The sequence below is a fragment of the Macrotis lagotis genome, chromosome 8, assembly GCF_037893015.1.
Source record: "Macrotis lagotis isolate mMagLag1 chromosome 8, bilby.v1.9.chrom.fasta, whole genome shotgun sequence".
Classification (NCBI taxonomy): domain Eukaryota; kingdom Metazoa; phylum Chordata; class Mammalia; order Peramelemorphia; family Peramelidae; genus Macrotis; species Macrotis lagotis.
Window position 1 is genome coordinate 79,168,271 of NC_133665.1, and position 14,744 is coordinate 79,183,014.

The 14,744-nt window shown below is 34.4% G+C and overlaps 1 long non-coding RNA gene across 4 annotated transcripts in view; it reads left to right on the plus strand.

Annotated features, from left to right (window-relative positions):
* The window catches only part of LOC141495787 (uncharacterized), a 235,569-nt gene that overhangs the window by 61,445 nt on the left and 159,380 nt on the right, over window positions 1-14,744 (plus strand). For all 4 annotated transcript variants that reach the window (XR_012470851.1, XR_012470850.1, XR_012470849.1 and 1 more), the window contains one exon: window positions 6,967-7,136. This is a non-coding gene — a long non-coding RNA (uncharacterized LOC141495787). The remainder of the gene's footprint in view (window positions 1-6,966; window positions 7,137-14,744) is intronic.

Sequence of the window (14,744 nt, forward strand, 5' to 3'; positions counted from 1 at the left end):
TGTATATTCCTTTCTATCCCCTATATCAATGTTCTCCAGAGGTCTATCATACCCAACTTTTCAAAAATTCTATCAACCTTCATAACTTCTTTTTTGTTCATTTTGTGGTCAGATTTTTCTAATTATGAGATAGGTATATCTGGTCCCCCACTAATATTATTTTACTGTCTATATCTTCCTATAACTCATTTAACTTCTTTGCTAAGAATTTGAATGCAATCCCACTAAGTGTGTGTGTATGTGTATATATATATATATATATATATATATAAACATATATATATATAGTTTGTTTAATATAAATATTTTATTTGTTTTCCAATTATATACAATAGTAGTTTCTACCAATCTTTTTTTTTGCAAAGTTTTGAATTCTACAATTTTCCCTCCTCCTTCTCTTCCCCCTCCCCCCAACAGAAGGCAGTCTGATAGTCTTTACATTTGTTTCCATGATAGGCATATTTCAAAATTTATTGTGTTGAGGGGCAGCTAGGTGGTGTAGTGGATAAAGCACCGGCCCTAGAGTCGGGAGTACCTGGGTTCAAATCCGGTCTCTCAGACACTTAATAATTACCTAGCTGTATGGCCTTGGGCAAGCCACTTAACCCCATTTGCCTTCCAAAAAAAAAACTTTAAAAAAATTATTGTGTTGAGAGACCAAACATATCCTTAAGGAAGAAAGAAAATAGTAGAGATAGCAAAATTATCTAATATATAAGATGACTTTTTTTAAAAATTGAAGATAATAATCTTTTGTCTTCATTTAAATTTCATACTCCTTTCTCTGGATACATATGGTATTCCACATCACAGATCCCCTAAAATTGCCACTGATTATTACACTAATGGAATGAACATGTCCATCAAGGTTGATCATAGCCCCATGTTGTTGTTAGGATGTACAATGTTCTTCTGGTTCTGTTCATCTCACTTGGCATCAATTGATACAAGTTTTTCCAGGCTTCTCTGAAATCCCATCCCTTCTGATTTCTAATAGAACAATAGTATTCCATCACATACATATACCACAATCTGTTCAGCCATTCCCCAATTGATGAACATTCTCTAGATTTCTAATTCTTTGCTACTACAGAGTTGTTATAAATATTTTTGTACATGTGGGGTTTTTACCCTTTTTCATGATCTCTTCAGGATATAGACCCAAAAGTGGTAATTGCTGGATCAAACTGTATACATATTTTTATTGCCCTTTAGGCGCAATTCCAAATTGTCCTCCAGAAAGGTTGGATCAGGTCACAGATACACCAACAATGCATTAGTCTCCCAGATTTCCCACATCCCTTCCAAAATTGATCAATATCCTTTCTGGTCATATTAGCCTATCTGAGAAGTGTGAGGTAGTACCTCAGAGATGCTTTAATTTGCATTTCTGTAATCAGCAATGATTTAGAGTAATTTTTCATATGATTTTAGATGGCTTTGATTTCCTCATCTGAAAGTTGCCTTTGCATATATTTTGACCATTTGTCAATTGAGGAATGGCCTTTTTTTTTATAAATTTGACTCACATCTCTATATATTTTAGAAATGAATCCTTTATCAGAAACATTAGTTGTAACATTTGTTTTTGCATTTCTTTTGATCTTGGTTAGAGTGATTTTGTTTGTGAAAAAGTTTTTTAATTTAATGTATTCAAAATTATCCAATTTGGTTTTTTATAATGTTCTCTATCTCTTCCTTGGTCTTAAACTGCTCCCCTGTCCATAGTTCTGACAGGTAAACTATTCTTTGTTTCTCTTAATTTGCTTATAATATTTGTCTTTTGTATCTAAATCCTGCACATTTTGATCTTATCTTTGTATAGGGTATGAATGTTGGTCTAATCCTAGTTTCTGTCATACTGCCTTCCAATTTTCTCAGCAGTATTTATCAGAGTGAGTTCTTATCCCAGAAGTTGGACTCCTTGGGTTTATAAAACAGCAGATTACTACAATCATTTCCTGGTGTCTCTTTACACTAATCTATTCCAGTGCTCCACCACTCTATTTATTAACCTGTACTTCACAGTTTTTACTGATGCTTTATAATATAATTTTAAATCTGGTAAGGCTAAACTTCCTTCTTTTCCATTTTTTTCATTAAATCCCTTGATATTCTTGATTTTTTGTCTCTCCATATGAATTTAGTTACAATTTATTCTAGCACACTATGTAATTTTTTTGGAAATTTAATTGATTTGATACTAAATAAGTAGATTAATTTAGGGAGAATTGTCATTTTCATTATATTAGCATGGCCTATCCATGGGCAGTTGACATTTACCCAGTTATTTAGATCTGATCTTTTTTGGGTAAAAAGTGCTTTATAGCTGCTTTCATAGAGTTTCCTGAATCTGCCTTGGCAGGTAGATTCCCAAATATTTTGTGCTATCTGATGTTACCTTAAGTGGAATTTCTCTTTGTTGCTAATATTTAGAAATGTTGAGGATTTATGTTGGTTTATTTTATATCCCATAGTTTGCTAAAGTTGCTAATTGTTTCCAGTAGTATTTTTAGATGATTTTTTTAGGTTTCTATAGGTACACCATCATGTCATCTGCAAAGAGAGTTTTGTTTTTTCCTCCCCAATTCTAATTCCTTCAATTTCTTTTTTCTTCTCTTATTGCTGAAGCTAACATTTCTAATACTATATTGAATAATAGTGGTGATAATGGGCACCCATGTTTCACCCTGATCTTATTGAGAATGCTTCTAGCTTATCCCTATTGCATATAATGCTTATTGATGGTTTCAGATAGATATTGCTTATCATTTTAAGGAACAATCCATTTAGTCCTATGTTCTCTGGTGTTTTTATTAGGAATGGGGGCTATATTTTGTCAAAGGCTTTTCCAGCATCGATTGAGATAATCATATGATTTCTGTTAGGTTTGTTATTGATATAGTAAATTATGCTGATAGTTTTTCCCAATATGGCACCAACCTTGCATTCCTGGAATAAATCGTGTTTGGTCATAGTGTATTATCCTAGTGATAACTTGCTACAATCATTTTTCTCAGATCTTATTTAAGATTTTTGCATCCATATTCATTAGGGAAATTGGTCTATAATCTTCTTTCTCTGTTTTGACTTTTCTTGGTTCAAATAGCAGCACCATATTGCTATCATAGAGGGAATTAGGCAGAGTTCTGTCTTCAGCTATTTTTCCAAATAGTTTATATAGAATTAGAACCAATTGTGCCTTGAATGTTTGATAGAATTCACTTGTGAATCCATCTGGCCCTGGAGATTTTTTTCCCTAGGGAGTTCATTAACAGTTTGTTGAATCTCTTTTTCTGAGATAGGGTTATTTAGGTATTTAATTTCCTCTTCATTTGACCTGAACAATTTATATTTTTGTAAATAATCATCCATTTCACTTAGATTATCAAATTTATTTGCATATAGTTGGGCAAAATAGTTCTGAATTCTTACTTTAATTTCCTCCTCATTGGTGGTAAGTTCACCTTTTCATTTTTGATATTAGTAATTTGGTTTTCTTCTTATCTTTTTAATCAAATTAACCAAATGTTTATCTGTTTTATTGATTTTTTTCATAAAATCAATTCTTGGTTTCATTGATTCATTCAAAAGTCTTCTTGCTTTAAATTTTATTAATTTCTCCTTTAATTTTTAGAATTTCTATTTTGGTATTTAATGGGGGAGTTAATTTGTTCTTTCTCTAACATTTTTAGTTACATGCTCAGTTCATTGTTTTCTTTTTTTCTCTATTTTATTCATGTAATCATTTAGAGATATAATATATCCTCTAATGACTGCTTTGGCTGTATCACATAAGTTTTGTTATATTGTCTCATTATTGTCATTGTCTTGGATGAAAGTACTAATTCTTTCTATAATTTGTTGTTTGATCCACTCGTTTTTTAAAATGAGGTTATTTAGTTTCCAATTAGTTTTAGGTTCATCTCTCCATGATCCATTATTGCAAGTGATTCTTAATTACATAATGATATGAGAAAGATTTATTCAATATTTCTGCCTTTTTGAATTTGATTATAAGGTTTTTATGCTCTAGTACATGACCAGTTTTTGTGTTGGTGTCATGTACTGCAGAAAAAAGGAATATACCTTTCTAACCCCATTCAGTTTTCTCCAAAGGTCTATCATGTCTAAGTTTTCTAACATTCTATGTTCCTCCTTAACTTCCTTTTTGTTTATTTTATGGTTAGATTTGTCTGATTCTGAGAGAAGGATGTTGAGGTCTCCTACCAGTATAGTTTTGTTGCCTATGTCATCCCATAACTTATTCAGCTTCCTCTCTAAGAATTTGGATACTATACCATTGGGTGCATACATATTTAGTATTGAAATTGCTTCATTGTCTATGGTTCTTTTTAGGAGGTTATAATTTCCTTCCTTATCTCTTTTAATGAGATCAGATTTTGCAGCTGCTTTGTCTGAGATAAGGATTGCTACCCCTGTCATTTCAGTTGAAGCATAATCTATTTTGCTCCAGCCTTTTACCTTTACTCTGAATGTATCCCTCTGCTTTAAAAGTGTCTCTTGTAAGCATCATGTTTTTAATCCACTCTGCTGTCCACTTCCATTTCATGGGAAAGTTAACTCCATTCACATTCAAATTTATAATTACTAACTCTTTATTACCCTCCATGCTATCTTCCCTCCATCTGTATTTTTCCCCTTTTTTTTTTACCATATCCCTATTCCCCACTACTTTGCTTCTGAATACCGCCCATACAGTGTGTTTTCCCCTTCCTATCCATCTCCCTCCCTTTTCTTTCTGCTTTCTCTTTGCCCCTTCTTCCTTCCCTTTCTTCTATCAGACCTTCCTTTCCTTCCTCCCCCCTTCCGCTCTTACTACTTAAAAGTTAAGATGTTTCTAGATTCAACTGTGTGTGTGTGTGTGTGTGTGTGTGTGTGTGTGTGTGTGTGTGTTAATCCCTCTTTGAGACAAATCTGATGAAATTAAGATTCAGGTGGTTCTCAGCTCTTTCCTTCTTCTCCTCTATTGCAACTGGTCTTTTGCACCTCTTCATGTGATGTAATTTACCCCATTCAATCTCCTCCTTCCTCCCATCTCTTTACTGTCCCCTTCTTTTTAAGGAGATATTATTTTTAACTCATTCCATCAGAGTCACAGACAAGTCATGAAAGTTCATTACTTCTGGCTAAGTATATACCTTCTAATAGAGTTATAATTCTCAAGAGTTATGAGAATCTTTCTCCCAGGTGGGGATAAAGCCAGTTTTTTTTTTCTTTTCCCCTTTTGACCTTTTCATTTATCTTTTGAGTCTCCTGTTTGAAGACCAAATTTTCTGTTTACCTCTTTTTTTCATCAGGAAAAGTTGAAAGTCTCCTATTTTGTTAAATGTCCATCCTTTCCCCTGGAAGAGAAGGATTAGTTTTGCTGGATAGTGAATTTTTGGCTGCATTCCAAGCTCCCTTGCTCACCAGAATATAGAATTCTAAGACCTTTCCATCCCTTGGTGTTGATTCAGCCAGGTCTTGTGTAATCCTGACTGTGATTCCTTGGTATTTGGATTGTTTCTTTCTGTTCATTTGCAGAATTTTTTCCTTGATCTGATAGTTCTGGAGTTTATCCACCATATTCCTTGTTGTTTTCATTTTGGGATCCCATTCAGGAGGGGATCAATGTATACTTTCAATGACTATTTTGCCTTCTGGTCCCAAGATATCAGGGAAGTTCTCCTTCCCTATATCTTGAAGTATGGATTCTGGTTTTTTTCCCTCTTCAAAGTGTTCAGGAAGTCATATGATTCTTAAATTGCTTCTTCTGGATATATTTTGTAGTTCTGTTGTTTTGACAATGAGGTATTTTACATTTTTATCTCCTTTTTCATTTTTTTTTATTTTGTTTAACAGATTATTGGTGTCTCATGAAGCATTAATTTCCACAGATTCCAATTTTTTTAGAGAAGTTTTTTCATCATTTACCTTTTGCATCTCCTTTTTCAATTGGTCAATTTTATTTTTGAAGGAGTTTTCATTTGCTCAGAAGTGTTTTTTGAGAGAACTATTTTCTTTTTGCACTTATCCAATTGTATTTTTTTCCTTTTTTAAATTTTTTTTTTTTTGGTTTTTGAAAGACAATGGGGTTAAGTGACTTGCCCCACACCACACAACTAGGTAATTATTAAGTGTCTGAGCCTGGATTTGAACTCAGGTCCTCCTGACTCCAGTACCATTGCACTAACCACTGGTCCACTTAGTCACCCCATCCAATTGCATTTTCAAAGGATATTCTTTCTTATTTAAGATGTTAATATTCTCTTGCAATTCTTTTCTCAAGTTTTCTATTTGATTTGTAAACTCTTTTCTGAACTCTTCTAAAAAGGTTTTCTGAGGAGCAGCTAGGTGGCACAGTAGGGGCAGTCAGTTTTGGCACAGTGGATAGATCACTGACCCTGGAGTCAGGAAGTCTTGAATTTAAATCTGACCTCAGACACTTAATAATTGCCTAGCTGTGTGACCTTGGGCAAGTCACTTAACCCCATTGCTTTATATAAATAATTTTTTTTAAAAAGTCTTTCTGGGCTGGAGACAATTCACATTCTCCTCTGAGCTCTAGTCCTCTCTGAGTTAAGATCCTTATCTTCAAGGTAACATTCAATGGACCCCCCCTTTACACTGGCCTTTCTTCATTTTGGGTCCTTTCCTTTGGGATTTGTGCTGGTTCACAGACCTTTGGTCTTGAGATCCCTAGAGGCTTTGTTTACTTCAGAGATTATTCAGTGGGTTGGCCTGCAGGAGATGCCAGAAGCTTTCTCTGGTTTGTTTATTAGTGACCCACTCTCTAGGCCTCATGTGGGGGGAGGGGGAAGACATGGCAGGATCTAGGCTGTCCTGGAATAATATGGGCTGGACCCTCAGTCTAGATAGTTAATCTATCACCTGAGCCCCTGGGTAAGATGCAAATAACAGGGGAAAATTTCTTGTTCTGAAGAAAGTCTTGTTCTCCCACAGGAGTTGGGGAAAGGGGCTCAGATGGAAACAGGGATTTTGCTGAAGACAGCAGGACTTACAGCCCAGGTGTCCCAGAGCAGTCAAGCTGACCCAGATAGATGTCTGGGCTGCCAAGATGGAGTTCTCTCATTCACCATGCCCACAACAAATGTTTCTGCTGCTGTTCTCAGGTCAGTTCCCTGGCTTTACCCCACCACCTCTGCACTGGGTCTCTGCTCTCTGTGGTAGATATTCTTCTCCTTGGTTCTTCTCTGGGTTCTTTGGTTCCAAAATCTGTTAAGAGGTTTGGTTCATGTTAGTTCTGAGGGAAAGTCAAGAGAGAAAAAGTCATTACCTGGCTTCTCTCTGCCATCTTGGATGTAAATCCATGTATATTTAATATTGATATTACTTCATTGTCTGTGATACCTTTTAGGAAGATGTTGTTTCCTTCCTTAGATCTTTTAATTAGATCTATTGCTGCTTTTGCTTTGTCTGAAATCAGAATTTCTACTCCTGTTATTTTTTGCACTTTAGCTGAAGCCTTTTATCTTTATTCTATGTGTATTCTCTGCTTCACATGTATTTCTTATAATCAATATAATGACTGCTTTTAATCTACTCTCCTATCTACTTCCATTTTATTGGAGAGTTCAATCCATTACTAGTTCTCAATTTCCCTCCATACTATCTTTCCCATGTTTATATTTTCTCTCTGCTTTCCCCTTTTCCCTCCTAACCAATGTTTTGCTCCTGACCATTGCCTCCTTCATTCTGTCCTTTCCTCTTTCCCTTCCTATTTCTCTACAGGGCAGAATAAATTTCTAAACTCAATTGGGAATGTATGTTGTTCCTTTTAAGTCAAGTCTGTGGAGAGTAAGATTTCTATCCCTTCTATTCTTCTACTATAATAGATCCTTTTTCCCCTTCTTGTCTCCTTTTTTTTCAGATATTATTTTATGCCTGCCATTTTACCCATACCCACTGTCAAATATTACGCCTTTCAACTGTCCTGATAGGAGTACAATTCTCAAGATTTATAATCACCAACTCATGATAATCACTTCATAGCCACACCTTATGTCTAAGTACACTACCTCCAACTACCCCAGTAGAAACACAACTAAAGTATATAACTATATTGAGTTAAAGTAAATAACTATATTATGACCAATTTATACCCACATCCTCTATCTATGGATGCTCCTTTCAACTGTACAAAGAGAAATACAATTTCCAAGAGTTACAAGTCTTCCTGCATAGGATTATGAACAGTTTAGTGTTATTAACTAACATTTCTCCCCTTTCTGATGAGTTTTTTTTAATGCATTTCTAGCCTTGTATTTGAAAATCAAATTTTCTGTTTAGGTTTGGTCTTTTTATCAGGTAATCTGGAAGTCTTCTATTTCATTGACAATGCACCATTTTACCTGAATGAATAAACTGAATTTTGCAAGATAGTGGATTCTTGGTTGTAATCCAAGCTCTTTTGCCCTCCAGAATATCAAAATCCAGATTTTACAATCTTTTTAATGCTAAATCTAAGAAGTCCTGCATGATCCTGATGGTAGATCACTGGCATTTAAATTGCTTTTTTTTGACAGTTTGTAATATTTTCTCCTTTAGTTGAGAATTTTGAAATTTGGTTAAATTGCAGTTTTTATTTTTGGATCTCTTTCTGGGAGTGATTGATGGATTCTTTCAAGGCCTATTTTATCTTCTTGTTCTAGTTTTACATAATAATTTCCTGCATAATCTTGTCCAAGCCCTTTTTCTGATCTTTACTTTCGTGTCAGCCAACAATTCATAAACTGTCTCTTTTAGATCTACTTGCCAGGTCAGTAATTAAGAGATACGTAACATTTCTTCTATTTGTTTCAGCCTTTTGGTTTTGTTTGATGGAATTTTGGTGTTTCATAAAGTCAGTTTCCATTTGTTCAATTCTAATTTTTTTAGAGTTTTATTTTCTTCAGTTAGCTTTTATGTTTCCTTTACCAGTTGTTCAATTTTTCTTTTGAAGGAATTGTTTTCCTTTTCCAGTTGGTCAATTATACTTTTAAAGAAACTGCTTTATCCATTTGACTAATTTCGTTTTTGAAGTTATTGCTTTCTTTAGTCAATTTGTCATAACTCTGCTGCATGATTCATTTCTTTTCTCATGTTTTTTTCTTTCTCTCTACTTTGATTTTTAAAATCGTTTTTGAGCTTTCAAGAGGTCATTTTGGATTTGAGATCAATGCATAAACTCTTTGGAGGCTTTGCATGGAGGTATTTGGACACTGCTTTCCCCTTCTGCTATGATGTTTTTATCATCCTTATCAGCCTAATAACTTTGAATGGCTAGCATTCATTTTGGGTGTTTTGCTCATTTTTTTGCTCATTTTGAGCTCTGATCCTGTGACACAGGGAAAGGAGGGGGATGCAGTCCCAAGCATTTTGTGCTGGTGACTGAGGGTCTATCCCCTGACTAATTGCTCTCAGATGTTGGTGGTCTCAGGTCCTGCAATGTAATAGTCCAACCCAGTCCCACCCTCTACATCAGCATTCCTGGGCTTGAACTTTGCCTTCCAAGATGGAATTGTAACCTTTATTGCTGGCCTACTGAGCCAAGACCTGAGCTGTACTGTGGCTAAGAACCTCCTATTGCCTTCCCAAATTTCTTGTCTATGCTGTGCTATATTCCCATTCCCACATGATATGGACCTTTTCTGAAGTTCCTCCAAGATATCTTGACTTGAAAAGTTACCTTATTCTTTTTCTTTGTTTGTTTGGGGGCAGTGTGGCTTCTGTCACTTTAAGTTATCTAGAAAATTTATTTAAAGTTGTTTCAGGAAAAGCTCTGTGAGTTTCCAAGGGTCATGCCACCATCTTGGCTCCCCAAATCAGTCTTTAAAGGATTGATTTGATGTCTCTGTAGTTATCAGTTTATTTGAACCTAATAGGCCTTTTATATTTTACTCAATTCTTGAAAATTATTCTCTTTAACTGTATTCAATTAAAATAACATATATTTAACATCACTCTGTGCTAGAACAGGGCTGCCCAACCTTAGGTTATCTTAGGGCCACCTTAAAATAAAATAATTATTTGACGGTCTTACCCAGAATAAAAAATACAATCCGTGTTCAACAAACAGCACTATGGGAGGGTTCTGGGGCCAATGTTCTTAGATATACTCAATTTCTTAGAAAGTGGGGGAACATATATCATCAATGCAACAGGCAAAGGCACAAAGTGAGAAAGCAAACACAAAACAACAAAGTGAGAACACAACAACATAACGGTAAGTGCATACTAACTAGTCTACATCATATAGACAGAATGTATCACACAGATCAATTGAAAATTCCATGAAATATGTTCCATCTGCAATCCTGTTTAAAAACACCAAAGAAAATTAACATTGAGATTATTTATTAATGATGAAATTTTAAAATTTAGAATTCATTCCATGCAAATTATTATTTTTTATGCTTGTAAAAATTAAAACCCACAGACAGGCCACATAAAATTGTACTAGGTCACATATGACCCATGGGATGTCTTTTAGACAGACCTGTGCTGGAGAACAGGGTTAGTTGCTTAGAAAGATTCCAAGTTTGAATAAGAACTTGCCCTTAACTTCATGTAGCTTATATTCAGTCAGAGATGATACAGAGACAAATTCTGTAAGCTATACTTTATTGCCTACCTTCTGGGATTGTTATGATTAAAAACACTTATTTGAACCTTGAAGCACCTTAATCACATATGTGATTTCATTGCTTTAGCAACCTTGAACAATAAAGTCATCCTCCTTGTGTCTAGTCCGGTGATAAACTACTCCAACTTTAACTACATTGGTCCTCAGACAACAAACATACAGTAATGGATAGACTTGTAGTGAAGATTTTTCAGTCTGATGGGCTTTACCAGAGTTACTCTCCATTGGCATAGACTAAAAGAATCTCAGTACCAATATAAAGCATGTAAATAGAGGGCAAGTTGTAATAACTTCCTAGTAACTTCATCAGAGAAATATGTAAACATTCCTATGAACTGATTCAATCTATCAATAGACATTAAGTGTCAGGTATTGTACTAGGTTTAGGGGATAAAAAGAAAGAAATGAAAAGTTCCTGCCTTCAAAGTATTTATTACCATCACAGAAGACAATACAAATATACATAAATAAATACAAAACAATGGTTATCATAGAGGACACTGGTACATGGAGAATCAGGAAAAGCCTTGCATAGAATGTGACTCTTGGTTGAATTCTGAAAAAACGAAGGATTCCAAATGCAGAGGTGAGGAAAGTCATTCCATTATATTGGAAGCCAGTACAAAAGGTTGGATAAAAAATATAATATTGCAAGTGAATAATATCAAGAAAACCATTTGGGATACAGTATAGAAAAATAACAAAAAAGGAGAATAATAATATCTAAAAAAAGACTGGAAAGGTACAATTGGAACCAGACTGGAAAAGGTTAGACAAGTCAAGCAAACATATTTGTATTTGGTGCCTGAGATAATAGGGAGCCTTTGTAGTTTAGTGAGTGAGAGAGTTCCATGATCAGATCTGGGCTTTAAGAAAAACACTTTGGCGATTGTGTGTATATACATAAATACATACATACATACATATATATGTATATATATATAAAAGTGATATTGATTCCCTAATGTGGGGTTGGGAGTAAGGGAGAAAACTTGGAACTCAAAATTTAACAAAAATGAGATAAAATAAAAATAAGTAATATAAAAACAAAAAGTTATCAATAATTTTTTGAAACATTGATTCAAAGTGAATACCAGGTCTACATTTTATGATTTCAGTCACACAACTTTGAAACACATAGCTGAAGAGTGTCACATTTCACTTACTAACATTAACTTTCTTAACTTTGTATTTCAGGAAAAAACTTGCTAAATACATACATATATATATATATATATATATATATATATATATATATATATTAGCATTTCAAGAAAATGTCCACCAAATTTGTATGGTCCCATTTAACTAGATAGATATTGGATGATTAACTTGATGAATATATCACTTTGCTTAATAAGATCTTAGAATATAGACCTTTATCTTTAGGAAATAGACTTGCACTTCATTCACTTTAGCATCTTACTATTAGAATAAAGATATTCCCCCTTTATGCTTCCCAGTGAATGCAGTTGCCTTGAAGGCAATTTAGACACTAGGAATCTACAGCTAAAAACTTGTCTGAAGATCCAGCCTTCCTCATAGTCATCATTCAATCAACCACCTACTATATACACTTACAGTCCAGAGTGTAGTGTAACAAAGGGTAGGGGGACGGGGGGAACAGGAATTCAGAGAGAGGTAGTATCTCACTCTGTATGTCTTTCTGAGAGTTATAAAATATTCTCTAGGACCTTTACTAATTTTTGAGTTACACAGAAATCTATTTCCTTCGAATGATCTTTTCATTTAAATGTTGTAGTCAGATATTTGTAATCAAATTTGTGTAAAGACAGGGGAAAGGGTGTTTAAAGACTGGTTCATTTGGGGTTGAAGAACTCACAAATATCTAATTCAGGGAGGTAAGAAAGACGTTTTAAATGTATAGATTACTATAAGAAGTTCACAGATTATTACAGAGACTTCACAGATTAAGTTCTTTGGAGAAACAGCAAGATAATGAGTTTCTTGAAGGACAGGATAATTAGCAGAGGTTGAGGTTAAAAAGGTTGAAGCACTTAAAAGAAAAAAGAAAAGAAGTTTAGATTAACATTCAGTTTCATGGATCTGAGGCCATATTGGCAGTTACAAACTGGGAAATGGGTAATTGAGTTAAAAAGGAAAGGGGAAAAGAAAAGAAGCTTAGATAAACATAGATCCAGCTGCATGGAACTGGGGCCATATTGTTCCAGCAACATGGTTTAACTATGTGGATCTAGCTTAGAGAGAGAAAAAAGAGCAGCAGCCTGGCCAAGAGAGAAGAAAGAAGAAAGAAAGAGCTGGCAGAGAGCCCAGGAGAAAAAGGGAGAGATACCCTTTAGTGGAAGTCTGCTAATACACCTTTCGGTGGGCAGAACAAAGGTAGTGCTTTAGGAGAGGTTTTGTACCAGGCCAGGTATTCACCAATGCACAAACCACAAGGATGGTCCCCAAGACACTAAGACAGCACTCACTGAGCATCAGTAACATCAGTTAACTAAGTCTTCTCCTGCCCCAAAAGGGCATGATCAAAAGTCTAAAATGAGTTATGAAGAGGAGATCACAAATGAAAAGTACCCTTCACAATACAGAAAAGTTTCAAAAAGATTACAATATTTTCTCTGTGCCTAGAGTTCCCCTGCTTCATTTGTATCATCCTTTTGTTTTCTTATTTTGTTCTGAAGGAGTTCATACAAAAAATGGTAGAATAAGAAAATATACTTGACAATATCTCTAACATTCTCAAAAGTGGAATAGGAATAAAGAACTGTAGGATAGACAATATAATTAGATGGGTATAGAATTAATTGAATAGTCAGACACAAAGAGTAACTTTTAATCTCATAGATTTAAAGTAAACTTAAATCATGGTTATCCAGGGAATAGTCCTAAATTTTGCATTGCATGACTTCTTTAATATCCTATTGGATAAAATATATATGGCAAACATCAAATTTACAAATGACACAAAACTAGAAAGGATAATTAATACACTAGCTACTACAGTCAGAATTAAAAGTGATCATGACAAATCAGAATATTGAACTAAAACTAATAAAGCTACATTTCACAAAGATAAATATAATGTCTAATAATTCTACTGGAGAAAAAAACAAGTACACAAAGAGCACCACAATGAGAAAATACTTCATGTAGAAAAAAATAAGGTATGGTATTTTTAAGGACCTGCAAATTCAATGTGAGTACTGGTAGTCAGAAGAAAACAATGAGATCTTAGAATGCATTGAGAGAGAAAACATCAGAGAAACAAAAATTGGTAGGATGTCCCTTGCCCTAATCAGACAACAATTGGTGAATTATATTGAATTCTGGGTGCCACATTTTAGTATAAATATTAATTCTCTAGAGAGTCTCTTGGGAAGGGTAATGAGAATGGTGAATAGCCTTGATCCATGCCAAATCATTTGATAGATTCAAAGAGAATACTTGGGGATTTGATAGCCTTCCGCACAAGTACCCAAAGGATTGTCATGTGGAAGAGAATTTGAACTTGTCATTCATGGACTTGGGTCAAATTTTGCAAAGGGGAAAATTTCGTTTTGATATAAAGGAAATGTTTCTATTAGTGTGAGCTATTCAAAACTGGGTTAGAAATAGTGACTTCCCTCTCATTTGAGGTCTTCAAATAAGGTTGAATAACCATTTACTATGTAAGTTGTCAAAAGTAGTCTTGTTTAGCTATGCTTTGTACTAGTAGACCTATGAAGCTTTTCTTCTCTTGAGATTCTATAATGTTAAAAACCCAGAAAGGTTTTTAAGTTATTTTATAGTTCAGATATTTGTGAACCAATTAGGAGAGAGGATTCCATTCCCAAATCTGTGAATAAATAGGACTTTAAGTTACATAACTTCTTTATGCATTCATTTTCTCATTTGAACATCTGAAGACCATAGTACTTATAATATATGTGAAATTGCTATTTGAATATGTATCAACTACATATGATTCTAAAGTACTCTACTTTGTCAAGTAAACTTACAACTGGCATAATTTTAATAAGCCTGGGGAGATTTAACCTAATTTCTTGCCAATTCTCCCTTTGCCTCTCTAACAACACCCCAATGGCAGCAAGATAATGAAGTCCACCAAGCCTTT